Raw genomic sequence first — 13,257 nt, 5'->3', positions numbered from 1 at the left:
TGTGGAATTTATTTGGTGAGGAAGAGGAAGTAAGGATGGAGAAATCGGGTTTGGGCCTGAATTTATAAAAGAAATTTGATGTAAATGTTATAATTTTTTGGAATGAAATTAGGTGGTATACTCCAATTTTTATTTTTTATTTTTAAAAAAAGTAAATAAAAAGAAAAATTAAAACAATCTCAACAGGTGACTTTGTGAGTTGAATGTGGCCGGCTGGTCATTCTTTTTAAGATTTTTGATCTTCTTCAGATTTATTAGTTAGAATTGTCCATTAAGGCACATGTTCATGGACGCTGTTTGGCTGGTGACCCCAACACCGGCCAGCAAGTTGGTGTCAAAGCCTCATGTACCCTATCATAACGTGTATGTATGTTATCCACCTCATCCATCCATTTTGCGGGCTCTAAGTCCAAGAATGAGGTGGATCCATGAGTGCACTACGCCAGAGGAAATGATGGAAATTGATAGTTAACTGTTGAAAACTTCTTAGGGCTTATGGAAGTTTTCGATCAAGCTATATATTCACGTTTTCCCTTCACGCAAGGTTGTGACTTTATCAACAGGTGGGATGTCAAGTAAATATTTTAGTGGGAGTCCTAGAAGTTTTCAATACTAAGCATTCAATGCTTCCTCATTTTGCCCACTTGAGCTTTAGATTTGCCTAATTTTTTAGCTCATGCCCTAAATGATCTCGAAAAAAATGATGCATGGGGTGGATAAAACATGTACATCATGGTGGGGTCTATAGAGTTTTGACACCAGCTATCTGGCTGGTGTTGGGGTCACCACCCAAACCGCGTCCCATGTTCATTATCTATTTTGTGGGCCCACATGAAGAATGGCTATGATCTTGCACAACTGTGCGGCATCCCCACACGCAATCTACCGTACAAAAGAGTTGCATTGACCGCCCCAAAACATCCCAATTGGAGAAAAACATCGTGCTGTTCGGACAGTCCGCAGTTACAAGTGCAGCAAGCATAACCTGGAAACGGGGATACATGGAAAAGTATCTGTAACATCTGCAAAGGGAGCCGTAACGTTGGACGGGCATGCATAGTAAAAGCCGTACCGTTGGAAGGACTCATGATTCTATATCGGTAGGCATTCACACGGTAATGTGGCCAGGACAATGATTATCTTTCCATGAGTGGGGCCCACCATCTACGTGCCACATGGCGAGGTTGCATAGATGGGAATGAGATGACCATCATGAGATGGACGTCAGACATTCGGCTGGCACAAATATGGAAATTTCTGTTAACAAACAGCACACTCAAAAAGATGAGTCTTCAAAAGTTAGCATGAGCATTACTAAGCACCCAGGCGTGCAATAAAGCTCATGTATAACGCCACTCATGTGCCATCATGACACATAAGTGCAAGATCCAATCCATCCATCAGGTTGTTCTAACTTTGCATATGTTTTGTCAAAATAAATCTGGTCCAATCAGCATGTGGGCCCAAATAATGGAAACAATTTTTAAGAGTCGTACTTTTTTGAAAAGTGTGGCCCACCTGAGTAGTAGATCAACCCCATTCTTGTTCTAGAGCATCATTATAATAGTGTCATTCTCTTAGATGGATTGGACCTTGAAACCATATTGTCGTGCTGTCGGATGTGTGGCAGGCGTGTGGGCTTATCAAAGCTCAGCTAGCTTGGGTTCATGTTAAATAAAAGATAAGAGAGTCGCTTTTGTGTTTCCAAAAAGTCCCTCTAGGACCAAATGAGGCTCACTTGCAGCCAGGGTCGGATGATCAGGACCACCCATCATGTGTGGGCATTACCATAGATGCGACACTATCCAAAGATCACATTGACCAATTGGTAACGTCAACGATTGGCATTCAACAGATGGTCAGAAACAAAACTGGCATTCAATGATTTGGCGTTCCCGTGCTGCATTTTGGTCATTACTGCTGGCCCAAAATCATCCCTTCGTCACGGTCGAACACAAGGAATCTTGCATATTAAACTGATATAGTACGAGTAAAGAAGGTGTTGGCTGCTTTACTCGTGGTTGATACGTTGGCAAACTACAACGTTTTATTAGGTAGTGATTGATCATATATTCATTCTCATGCATTCTATCATTATTACACCATTTCATGATTTTTTGGAATTAATATAAGGTTAAATTGGTATAAGCAGACAATAAATCATTCTTAGCCACATCCAATACAATTAAAGCATGTTTTACGAAAATGAATTTGGACGATATGTTTCACTAAAAGGAATAAGTGTGAGTGACTGACTGGTATTGATGCCAGGATTAATTCAGTTAGTATACTGTAAGATATTACAACCCTACTGCGAGTAAATAATGATCTTCCGAAGGTTATAGTATCTTATTGGTCATTCTTGAGCTGTACCGTAGAAGAAGTCTTATGATGAGTTCCTCATTAATCAATGAGAGAAGGGCCGAGTTCATGGGCATAATAAGGTAACTCAAAGAAAGCGTAAAGAAGTACGACAATGAATGCTTTATCGACATAACCAATGTCATTACAAATACCGGCCGATGAGGTAGTCGAAAACGACATAAAAATGAAATACTTGAAGTAAGCTCCTGCAAAGTTGGATGACTCTCAAGTTCAAGTTCAAGATCCTTTCTTACAAATAAATTTGAGAACAAAATAAAATCACAAATCGACTTTCATTAGTGATTTATTGGAGCTGTACGTCCTGGACGAACTCACTGATTTGCTCAGGGAGTTTGTTGATGGTTTCACATGGGATTACCATGAAATGTCAGGGTTAGTTCGAAGCTTGATCAAATAGAAATTATTAATAAAAGAAGGTTATTGATTGCACATATGACCACTATGGCGAGTGATAGCCAAAGTTACTTAGAAAATGAAAGACAAGCTCGAATGACTATTAAAGGCTGAATTCATCAAGCCTATCAAATATATTGATTGGATCTCAAATATAGTTCTAATCATTAAGAAAAATGGTAAATTTCGAGTTTGTATTGATTTTAGGAGCTTAAATGAAGGCATACCTAAGGATGGATACCTAATGCCCATGGTTGATTAATTGACCGACTGAGCAACATCAATAAGGAGCTGACACATGGAAAGACAGTTGATTGTGTTAATTGCATAGGGCAACAAAGCAACGCCGCTTTCACATTTTATCCAAAGGCAAAGTGACATGAAGGGCAATGTTGTACCCTATTTCTGGCCGTTCATGGATTAACCAATTAGGGAATGACACGTGTTGTTGCATAGAGGAGAATATAGCATGCAAAATTAAGATCTACGAAAATATTTGAAATACTTTTTATGGAAGCACAGTTGGCACTGAGTTTACAGTGCATGTTATCTAATGACGGGGGGTGTCCAAGAAGTTTAAAAGGTGAAAAATGGTCGAGAGAAGTGGAATGGTAAGAAGAATATAAAGAGACAGAAGAATCTAAAAGATCGGCGTGGCAATGATTTAGCTACCGTAACGGTTGAAGTAAAGATGAGAAATAAAGACAAAGTATTTGCGTAGTAGAGAAGTGTATAAATAATAGATGAAATCCACAAAGTAGATTATCTCATACCAATGCAATAAATCCATATAAATTTATTTTATCTTATTTTAGCATAATCTTTTAAGCCTTAGCACTATCTTAGAGTAATGGTAATCTTTTAGTTATAATCCAAGTCTATGTGCACATGCTGGGCTTTATCTGTTCTCAATATAAACAGTTCTTCATTAATTCAGAAAGGTTTCTTGTAGTAGTGACTTGACCGACTGTGCGTATTTCCTTCTACTTTGAAGAGAGTCAGGTATAAAATGTCGTTTTGTAAGAAAGGCAGAACATAACTCATTTTTGGAAGAAGAACCCCACCCTTTGACTATCAATTAATCATTTTCTAATCTAATTTGTGAGTGGTTGAATAGGTGACCAATCTATTCAGATCTCAGTCATCTACAATCATAATAATCATATTTGCCTATATTGGCGCTTGAGGTCAAGTTGTTTGGTTGGAATCGAGCCGCACAATCGATTTTGACATACCCACATGTGACTACAAATATCCAAAGTGCTGAACAGTTTGGAGTATACTTTTGGACCGTGTCTGTCCTTAATAACGCACACCGGATAGATGGTGGCGGCATCAATCCTACATGTGGGCCCAATGGATTAACCTAAAAATTCTCTATTTGAACCATATAAGATCATAAAAATCAGATCAGACATTTAGTGCTATAAAGAGCAAAGTAAAATGGACTTGAATATGCTTTTTCCATTAAAAAAAAAAGAAAAGAGATGGTTATATAACACCCTTGTCTCTACATATGGGGGCACATGTATGAGATCTAGAAGGGTCATCTACTATTCCCTACCATAGATTAGTCATATATCAAAAACCAATATTCAAATGAGCTTAACCATTAATTGGTTGACTTTTATTTTTTTGTATATATATATATATATATATATATATATGATCACCTGCGCACTAGTTCACAACTAGTTTCATGCACACCTCAACATCAGTCATTGGATCTGGCATATGGTTGAGATTAAAAAAATGTTTGGTAGGTGTGCCTCAAAACACTCAGTAAGACTCATGCTCTTCCTCGATTCTATTGCCGGATTTACCGGTATCTCTCTGGCTTTCTCTCATTGCCTTTACTCTAAAATGGAAACTGATTACAGTGATGTGAATGATGATTTTCTGGTGATGTATTATACACACCCCATCTATTCGATTTGCGATATCATTTTAATACATTAGACCAAAATCGGAGTGGATCCAAAACTCGAGTATGCTACATGAAAGGAAACAATTGGTATTCAGTGATTGCCATTGAAACATTCATTTGGCCACAAAAGCTTCTTATTAGGCTAACTTTTTATGATTTTACTTCGTCCCATTATGAATGACCTTATAAATGGTTTGGATGGCATATAAACATCAACATGGAGCCCGAGAAGGTTTTAATGGTAGGAAAGTCATTCCTACCGTTGAAACTTCTCTGGAGTAGACAATGATGTTTACATGCCATTCTTTTTCTTTTTTTTTTTGGAAAAGCAAGTGGGAAGACTCTACTTGAATATAGCATTAACAAAAGGAGCTTACAAACTAGATTTTCGGGTGGGCTCCAAAAAAAAAAAAAAAAAAACCTCTAGGCCACACCATCATTTAGCATGAGCATTATCCTAAAGGAAAAAAAAAAAAAAAAACAGAAAAGGAAAAAGGAATCAGAAAGGTGAGGAAGGCCAGTGCCACCAGACTTAAACAGCCTACCCCACAACTAGGACTACAAGAAAGCAGAGGAAGAAGGGCAGAGAACAGACCATCCCTGATAAAGAAAACAACAGGCAACCCCCGCAAACAACCATCCTCAACGCCCAGACGGCTGATAACAGCCAAGCAACTGAAGCAGGGAGCCATGGACAACCTCTCACAGGACCTCAAGCACGCAGACACAACTTGCCGAGGTAAGAGATCTGCGAAACTCCTCAGAAGCTCGAGTTGCAACAGGGACATAAGCCAGAAGCTTCTTCCTGACCAGCGGAAAGAACCAAACACACAGGCAACAATCAGTCTAGCCTTATGATTGTGGTGCTACTTCACTGCCCTTCCATCCCACCCAAACCAGCGGCTAAATCTGAAAGACCTACTACCATGCCAAGGCCGAGACTGAGCTAGCCGCGCTAATTGTTCCATTGTAGAATTGGAAAAAGGAGGTAAGAAGTCATGAAGTCATGAGACCCACCTGGAACATCACTATGTGCATGAAGAAAGAACCTGGGGGGGGGGGGGGGGGGGCGATGGGGGGCACTTTGTCCAAAAGGAGGGAGCCTCTAATCTTCTGGGGGAGAAGAGCTTTGTCTCGAAGGAATTTGTCAGGACATCCGCCACTAGCGATCTTAGCCATGCCATCCACCACCGTGTGGCTTCCCGGAAGGTGTGAGAGAAGCGGGGGATGGGGGGCACTTTGTCCAAAAGGAGGGAGCCTCTAATCTTCTGGGGGAGAAGAGCTTTGTCTCGAAGGAATTTGTCAGGACATCCGCCACTAGCGATCTTAGCCAGGCCATCCACCACCGTGTTGCTTCCCGGAAGGTGCGAGAGAAGCGGAGGTTGAGGGAGGCTTTGAATTGATGCATTAAACCCAGGCAATACCATAAATGCCAGCCATTCATACCGTTCATAATGTTCATAATGTCATTCTTACTATGATGAACTGAGAACACAAATATTAAGTTGATTCAAAACTTTTGTGGCCCCATGAATATTTCAACTGTGGAAGTTCAATCCTCATGTTTTTGGCCCACTTTAGTATTGGATCCAACTCATTTTTTTACCCTTGTCCTAAAATGAGCTCACAAAATGGATGGAGGGGGTAGATTTCTCACAAACATTGCGGTGGGCCCCATCAATGTTTCCAGCGCAGGAGCTTCATGCAAAAGGTTTTTGCAGGAAATTCATGTCCAGATTCTCTCACATGCAAGCCCCCCTTTTTAGGATTCTCTCTTTCCTTAAAAAAAAAAAAAAAAAACTATCTTATGCAATGAGTTGGACACCAAGTTATGATGCAACTAGCATCTAATTGTCAAAATCTCGTATGTTCCTGACCTCCAACCTGCATATCTCGTTGAATCAATCCCGATGATCATCTAGCCAAAAAATTAAGTTGATCCACCACTCATTAGGTGGGCAACATATATATGGAAGTGGATTGGCTGGTATACTGCACACAAGCAATCTTTTTTTTTTTTTTTTAATTTTTTTTAATTTTTTTATAATTATTTTAAAAAACAAGTTAATATCCTTCACCATCACGTCTTAAACCATGCACACAAGCAATCTAGCTGGTGTGGGTACATGTCGCACGAAGATGAGCGCTGCTGCTCCTCGAGCTCTGAGTTGTACGAATGGTTCAAAGGATATCAAAGTTACATGGGCCCCACACAGTTAATTATCCATTTTTTGAGATTATACAATTCATATCCAAAACCAATATTCCTATGAAATTTGTAAAAGTCGCATAGAGGACTATCTTTATAGGTTGTAGTAAGGTGACCAAATTTCTTACACCAATGACATTGAACATAAGACATGTCACATTTTCCTGGTGTGGAGGAAGAAGCCAAAAGAACCGTATCTGATATAGTAGGAAGTTGAGATACACCAGAGAGTTTTCAAACGTTGATCTTCGGCCAACACGTTAGATATCACAGTATGCATAATAGGGATAGGACTTTGATTAGGAAGAGAGGTCCAACAATGTTCAAATTTTGGACCTAATTTTATAAGGAGCTGCCAAACATGGGTACACGCTTTCGTATTCTGAAAAGTAGAAATGACATCTTATGAAAATTTAAGATCCATCATTGACATCTCAGTCGACATAGCTAGTAGCTTATTATAAAATTTCTAAATTGTATAATTACCTTGTGTTATCTGGACTAATTCTTGCTCGAGCCAATATTAGCGACTTTTATTGCTTTGCTGATATATAATTTTCAAATGATCTGACATGACCTTAGCAGTTCAATGAAGAGTGAGGCCAACGACAATAATTTTGTTTTCTGAGTCCAAAATCCATGTAACAATTTTGTCATTCTTCATTCTCCACTCGGAGAGTTCTTTGAGATTATCTATTGTGGGTATTGGGCGGACATATGCGGAAGCTCAGGCTGTTCTAGATGGACTGGACATATGCTCCTCTCTCGGTTTATCCAATATAATTGTTGAAACAGATTCGAAACTCATTGCGGACTCGGCCAACGACCTGCAGGGCCCTATCCCTTGGAAAATTTGGTATAGGATGGGGGCTATTCAGCTCAGACAGCGGCCTATTTTTTAATCACATCTACTGGGAGGGGAATTCGGTAACAGATGCATTGGCTAGGTTGGCTAGCGAGGGTCGCCCGGATCTCTTTTATAGCAACCGTTCAGACCTGCCGAGGTCTGTTAGGGGTGTGCTGGTGCTAGATAACGCTGGAATAGGAGCGCTTAGGTTGGGGAAGGAAATGCTACAATAGAACTTGAAGTAGCGAATTATGGTGAAGCCATGTGGTAGAGTGATGTATCTGTAGAGTCCGCCCTACTGCTTGCTTGGAAGCTGCTTTTGTATGCGCATTAGTGGGAGTATGGCTGATCGGGTTTGGCTTCAGGTCTGGTTGAAGCGGCTGCAAGAGGCTGGGGCTATGTGGAATATGTTCCAGCCCTGTTTTCAGCTCTCCTTTACCAAGTGCAGGTTTGGGCGGCTGCTGAGGCCATGTCTGATTTCTCTGCTTTCCTTTGGAGCCCATTTGGATGCGTAGGTCACTGTTGTCTGCTTCATCATATGTTGCTGCCGCGCTTCAATGGCCCTTCAGATTTGGTTTCTTTTCTGTTTTCCTGTAAAGCCATGTATAGTTGTTCTATATGATAGGCGGAGTCTAGAACTTTTTTGTTGGGACCTGCCCGAATGGCTGTATATTCCAATTTTTCATTAATAAAGATTGAGTGGAATGATTTCCACCTTCCTTTAGATAAAAATAAAAAATAAAAATCTTTTGTGGATATTGGGTTGGTGCCCTCAATGATACCCCATGATCCTCGTCCTTCAAGAAAATTCTCAAAATGAATGGATCATAGTCCATTGTTTGTTCCATCAAAAATGTAACACACCCATAATCCTCGTCCTTCAAGAAAATTCTCAAAATGAATGGATCATAGTTCATGTGGCATATCCCGAGGATGAAAATCCTTAATAGACTATCATGAACGGTTCATTGACCAAAATAAAAAATAAAAAAATGTAACACACCAAGAAATCTCTATCAATGACCTCTAATAATTAAACCTTAACCAGTAAGGTGGTGAATAGGTGAAGTACCTTGACGAAAGAAACCAAGGTGATGAAAGAATATCCAGCTAGGTTGTTCTACGTGGATGAGTAGAGGATGCTTCCACGTGGTAGAAGCGGAGCACCTAATGGAAATGAATCAGTCAGCAAGGGATGCTGCCCTCTTTTGTTTTGTTTTGTTTTGTTCTTTTATTTTTTTTTTCAGCCAGCAACAGAAGGGCTGTGCACAGGGGCAGTGCCGAGCAACACATGGCTGGACTGGGATTTGCAGCGCGATCGGTAGTGACAAGGCTGGACTCGGGCAATGCCAGTGACGTTGCGGAACGCCGGACCGAGTGTGGAAGAATCGACGATAAGGGCAGAGATTGGGGGTTTCTGCAGTCCCGTTTCCATTTGTAGAGGGTCTAGGAATGCCGGAGATGGGTTTCTACCGGCCTCGGAGATGGTGATGGATGCCGGGGCTGACAGAACGATGGTGCTATGTTGCCGCTGGAGATGGGTGGTGCCGGATGTGAATGGGAAACGACGGCACTCGATCAGGTTTTGGGCTGCCGAATGCGTTGTCTTCGATTTAATAAGGGTTGGAGCTGCCGGAATTGATGCTGCACTCGATCAGGGTTTGGATAGTTGTGATGGATCTGATGAGAATGCGGTTGTGATGGATATAAAGGTGGACCAATTCAAGACTTGCAGCGTAATGGTGGCTGGGGCGACAGAGGGCCGGATCGCAGATTCCAGATTTGGTTTTGGATTTTGTTGGGATGGTGAGTGGGTTATGGTGGTGGTGTTGTACTGGTAGATCTGGATTTTAAAATGCAGATGATGAGGACCATGATCTTTGGGCGGCAGGTGGTGATAATGAAGACGGCTACGGAGCTCAATGAGCAGTGGTCCAGAAAAACCGTTCTTATAATATCACAAGATAATTTTGGAGAATTTTCCTATGATTTTATATGTATTACTTTAATTCAAATGAGTTTATATGGAGCTGTACAGAGAATATACATGAAAAAATATTAATGAAAATTGAATATAGATATATTGATTCTACTAATGACTAAATCTATGTGCATATACATGGTAGGAGATAATTCACTATCAATTGAATGGTGGAATGAAAAACAATCAATGGCCAAAAAGAGACTTATATTTCGTAATACAAATGGACCCCAGAAAGAACTAATGGCTAAGATAAGTCATCAAGTCTATCTTACACAGTCTCTAGCTTGGCTTCTCTTCCATAAAATGCAAGATGTGATGGAGATGGTTTGCGTGGGTCAGTTATCTGATTAAAGAGTTCCACCGTTAAGCAACTTATAGAGGAATTCTAATAGATAAAGCAGCAATTTCAAGATCTATTTAGGCTGATCTTTTTCTTCGACGGTATGAGAATGTTATTAAGAAATGAAGAAAACAAATGATGAAGATAAAGCATAACACTGGCATATGGTCCCAACACATGAAACTATTTCAACTAACACCTGAATTCGACAAATTCATTGACAGTTTTTTTCACTATGGACGGAAGAAATACGACTCACACTTGCTTTTGTCGGAAAGGAATTCAATCTTTAAGATGTTGACAACACCGAAGAGGTTGAGATTGTTTTTTACTGTGAATTTCTACCCAATACCGAAGGAGTCTCTTCAGTTATCTGTTTCTCAACAAAACCATTTTTCACCCCCGAAAGGTCGGAGCACACCACCTATAATTATATTGATATCTGTGGTGGCCTCCACACCTAATCTCATTATTATTATTATTTTTTTTTAAATTTAAAAGTTTATATATGATTCCATCCACGAAACACATGCACCACGCAACATCACTAAAAACCACAGAAAAAACAAAGCAAAACAAAACATAAATAAAAAAATGTGCTAACACCATCATTCAGCACCCTGAATAGCTAAAAAATACCTTTCATGATTTAGACCTGATGCTGCCTTTCCCAGCACGATCCACGGCCAACAGCTACCTAATTTCCAATGACATATCCGGATAAGAAAGCTGTTAGCATGGCCCTGTCGTTCGGTGTCGCAATAAAAATGGCCCTGTCAACTTGTAATTGAGAATGCTCTAGCAGAGAGAGAGAGAGAGAGAGAGAGAGAGAGAGAGAGAGAGAGAGAGAGAGAGAGAGAGAGAGAGAGAGAGGTTTCGATGTTTCTTTTCTGTATCATTGTGGGACACGGCAGCTTTAAGGTTTCGATTTGACTTTGCTACCATTAATTAGTTGCATAGATTAGCCACATAAGAAGAAGAAAGAAGACAAAAAGGCCAGGTGGAAATAACGTTTTCATTCTTTGTTCTTTGCTCCTCAAAGAATCCGGATCCAACATATAGCTTTGTATGTTTAAGTACATCGAAGTACGCTTAAGTTTGTCCAAGTGCATTTAGGTGCTTGAATGTACAGTTAACGTCATGTACTTAGTGCACTTAGGTGCACTTGGGTGCACATAATTGCACTTGTATACAGCTTTTATGTTAAGTGGATTTTTTTTTCTTTTACTTTTAAAGAAATAATTATTGAATTGAGGCTCATTTTGAAAAAAAAGTGGTATGTGATGCAATAGAGACTACCCGAATTATGTCTTTTAGATCCACAATTTCTTTTTCATTTTCTTTCTTTCTTTTTATTCTCAAATTCAAGTTTCTCCTATTAATGTTCAGCTTCTTTTATTCAAAATATGCATTTTGGCATTGATATATTTTAATTACTTTGCGCACAAAGTTCTACTTAAACTAGCTAGTTCTATCAAGATTAGCGACAAGAGAGTTTTTGTTTTCGTCTTCTTTTTTAAGAAAAGGTGGGAGCCGACAAGAGAGTAGAAGAGGGAAAACGTAGGGTTTTTGTTGCCTTTGATGTCCATTTCCTCCCAAAGCCATCTGGCATCCTTCTTCATTCCAACCTAACAAATGATGCATTTCCATTGGGCTGGTGCCAGGGGGTGATCCATGAAAACAAGCTTCACGTAATGAAGAAGGATGCCAGATGTTTCTCTCTCTCTCTCTCTCTCTCTCTCTCTCTCTCTCTCTCTCTCACACACACACACACACACACAGAAGTTCAACAGATACCAAGAATAACTGATATTGAAGGAGTGAAAATAGTCAGGGTAGGCTTGTGCTTTCCCCTGGCTAGTTATATTTTGGAAAGTTCATCTAATATATGCTCGGTGGCTCTGATCCACCGTTCCCATAAAAGGATATAGTGTGTATATATTTTTTGTAAAAGGACAAAAAAAGAAGAAAAGAAAAGAAAAGAAAGAAAAAGAGTCCTTGCTAAGCACCATATCTTTGCTTTGAAGCAAACGGCACAGGAGCAAAGAAACAATAATTCCAATACTTTGTTTTTTAGAAAATTTCCCATGCGTTAAATGGCGATTGGGAGCAAGTTTTAAGGAAGCAACAATCCCAGCGATGCCCCATGTACTGGATTATGAGGTTCAAAACCTTCGCAGCACCACCCAACCTCATGTCCTAGACCATTAAAAATAACATTTTAGGGCGTTTGTTTGTTTTTTTTTTTTTAAATTTTTTTTTAATTAATTTTTTTTTTAATATTTATTTATTACACAGGCACCTCCCCATGTACTGGATTATGAGGTTCAAAACCTTCGCAGCACCACCCAACCTCATGTCCTAGACCATTAAAAATAACATTTTAGGGCGTTTGTTTGTATTTTTTTTTTTTTAAATTTTTTAATTAATTTATTTTTTTAATATTTACACAGACACAGACACAGACACACACACACACACGCCATAGTGGGATTTCACCACCTATGCCACCTATGGATAGTCGAACCCTTGACCAGGTGTTGAAACTGCTGAGGAGCAAGAGTAAGGATCCATTTTTAGGGCGTGTAATTGGCTTCATGCAACATCTTTGAAATGAAAACGATATTTGTAAAATACTACTGTGACTCGGTCAATTTGCAAAGCAAAAATGGCATAGAATCCAATTTCCATTTCCAGCTGATCTGCGAAAAATAAGGAATAAAGCAACTATTTGAGTGCTGACTTTTCACATTTTTACACCAGTCCATGGAAAGCCGCAGGAAATGAGATTGCGTACTGAGTTACACAGTATACTTTTATCGTACTAAGAAAACTCTTTTGGCCCCACTGTGAGTGTATTTGGTTTATCTACGCCGTCCATCCATTTTTACAGCTCATTTTACCGGTTGAGTCAAGAATTTAATCATATCAATAGCATTTGGACCACACCATAGGAAACAGTGGGAATAATGATTTCCACCATTGAAACCTTGCTAGGGACAACGGTTATGTTTATTTGTCATCAAGCCTGTTCATAATATCAGACAGACATGGATGAAGGGAAAACACAAATATCAGCTTGATCAAAAACTTCTGTGGACCCCAAGGTTTTTTCAACAGTAGACATTCAATTCACCCTGTTTCTTCTGGTGTGGTCCACTTGATATTTGAA

The sequence above is a fragment of the Magnolia sinica genome, chromosome 3 (assembly GCF_029962835.1).
Source record: "Magnolia sinica isolate HGM2019 chromosome 3, MsV1, whole genome shotgun sequence".
Lineage (NCBI taxonomy): Eukaryota > Viridiplantae > Streptophyta > Magnoliopsida > Magnoliales > Magnoliaceae > Magnolia > Magnolia sinica.
This window is presented reverse-complemented; position numbering follows the sequence as displayed.